We start from the raw sequence: 2,926 nt of genomic DNA, 5'->3' as shown, positions 1-2,926 counted from the left end.
ATATATATATATATATACACACACACAATTATAAATAAGGGTAAATTAAAAATATTTCGCAAAAGAAATTTCTTTTTTTTTTACCCTTATTTATAATTGTATTTATAATTTTCACCTTAAAAGGTATTTTTCATATGCTTGCCACTGATAAAATGTTATCCTTGTATTAGAAGTATACACACACACACACACACACACATATATATATATATATATATCGGGCTTCTTTTCGTCTATCAAATCCACTGACAAGGCTTTGGTCGGCCCGAGGGTATAGTAAAAAAAAAATTTGCCCTATGCAGTTGGGACTGAACCTGAGATGATGTGGTTGGAAAGCAAATTTCTTACCACATACCCACTCACACTACTTAAGTCTGTCCTATACGATACTATATTACACTATCTTAATTTACTTGCTTATGACAACCCATCGAAGGTGATGACAGTGTTGATCCAGAACATTCATCTTCTTCCGTCTCCAACACATTGTTTCTCATGGGTGCGGATGTAGCTGATGAGATCGATACAAGATAGGCAGACTTTGTGGAACGGAGGGCACTGAAAGTGACCCCGAAAAACAGTCGCTAGGGGTTGATAGTGACGTCTCTTGTTCTTCATGTCGTCTCCTGCGTCCGGTTTCAAAGCATTCTACTCTACTCCGATGTCACATATGGACCTAAAAGCCAGGGTCGGCCAAAATCATCCTACCTGCCCACTGTTATTAGCCATCATCGTATCGGGAAAATGAACGCCAATGGCCTTCGTTTTCTAGCTTTCTGTTCCCAACATGGCGTGGTCATTGCCAACATTTTTTCCAGCTCTCAGCAATCCACACTGTCTTATAACCACTCTATCTTGCACTGTCGTATACCACACTACAATACACAGCTCTACAACACATTACATTGCCTTGCACCGCACTGTATAACATTGCCCTACATATATTGCACTATATTGCACCAGCCTATGTTACTTTATCCTACACAACACTTATACAAAATGTGATAAATTACTCCATAAGAATCTTTCAGCTCCAAAAAGCCTATCTTGAAAGTTACCAATTAATTATTTGCATTGACAACTTAATTTCGCATTAAATCATAATCCTCATCACCAAATTCAGTAAACCATCAGCTGATTTCACTCCTTAATGTTGTTAAATGGTGTGAATTTTCGCCTTTTGAATATACTCTAAGCTCAAACGCTCGTTTAGTTACATTTCCTCTTTGAAGTCATCAAACAATTGTATAGAGAAGAAGCAACTGGTAACTTTCTTCAGCTTCAATATAATTACTTAAAAAGTTGAGAACTCCATTGACAAAATTCACAAACTGAATTTTGGAGAATCTTAGGTGGGTCATTATGTCAGACTCCCGAAATACTAAATCTGTGTTAACGCACGAGTTCTCATCAAGAATCTTGCAAACCAAATACAAAAGTTCATTGAATTCTTTGATCTAAAACCTTACCCGTTGGAACTGCAAATGACTTGAGGCCAGTCTCTTTTACTAGATCATACAAACGAATACGTTATACTCTTGGAGACTTTACTCCACCTACTCCCCACTAAGAAAAAAAAATGAGAACCAGATTTCGGTTCCAACACAAACTGGTGCTCCATTTATATACAACACCGACAGATATTATCCCCCAAAAAGATTTTCTGATCTCTTGAACGAAACGATTAAGCCTTTTCTAAAATACCTGAATTCTTGGTATTTGTTTAGAGGAGGAGAAGAAAAGAGAAACTCCTCGTTAATGAATCTGAGTGAACTCATCTTATAATCAAAGACAATTGGGAACCCAATGCCTCATTAGTCAATTCGTCAAGAGGAATGAACTGAAAATGAACGAAGTACTGCAGACTTGATCTTATACGCAACTTAAATTAGTCATGCCGTTGATACCATTTTCAACAGTCCTACTTAATAGTGAAAATGTTGTAGATTTTTTTTTCTCCAAATCAGTTTTCGCTGCTTTCTATTCTTTTTCTATTCTTTCCATTCTTTTGTTATTTTAAGAACAAAAATCTATCAATTTCCTCAGTTGTACGCGTGTTCTATATTTTTTTCTACTATTTTTAAGAGTTCGGTGTTAAGAATCTGCAAATAATATTGGTTTGAAATCTTGTCACAAGTACAGTAATTTCCAAGGAGGTCGTAAGTCGATTGCATCGACCCTTGTGCTCAACTGGCACTTACTTTTTCTGCCCTGAACGGTCGAACTACGTGGAATTCGAATTCAGAACGTGAAGACGGACAAAATTCTGCTAAACAATTTGCCCGGCGCGATAATGATTCTGCCAGCTCGCCGCCTTAAGAATCCGCGTTAATGTTGGACTCTTTTACTTGGACCGCCCATTCTTCAATTCAGTTTCATCATTTTGATAGTTTTCCCATTATTTCAAAATAAGCTTTTCTTCATGTCCTCCTGTCCTATTTTGAGAATGAATTCTTCAAATGATTCTGAAAACAAAGAAAAAAACTAACGCAGTTGTTTTTAACGGATTACTTCAAAAAGCTTTATTACTAATTGCATTGAGGATTAATTTCTCTACTGATGATAGGTAAGAATCAATGTTCTTTTCCACTCTAGGCTCAAGGCCCGAATTTTTTGGGAAGGAGGCTAGTCAATTATATCGACTTCAGTACGCAACTGGTACTTAATTTATCGACACCGAAAGGATGAAAGGCAAAGTCGACCTCGGCGGAATTTGAACTCAGAACGTAACGGTAGACGAAATACCGCTACGCACTTCACCCGGTGTGTTAACGTTTCTGCCAGCTCACCGCCTTCAAGGTTAGGCTCATAGTTCTGTTAATAAAAACAACTCCCAAATAAAACTGAATTATATATTTTTTATTTAATAAACTTTATAAAATCTGACTTCGTATCCTTTTTTCTTTTCTTCATTTTTATTTATTTT

The sequence above is a fragment of the Octopus bimaculoides genome, chromosome 6, assembly GCF_001194135.2.
Source record: "Octopus bimaculoides isolate UCB-OBI-ISO-001 chromosome 6, ASM119413v2, whole genome shotgun sequence".
Lineage (NCBI taxonomy): Eukaryota > Metazoa > Mollusca > Cephalopoda > Octopoda > Octopodidae > Octopus > Octopus bimaculoides.
This window is presented reverse-complemented; position numbering follows the sequence as displayed.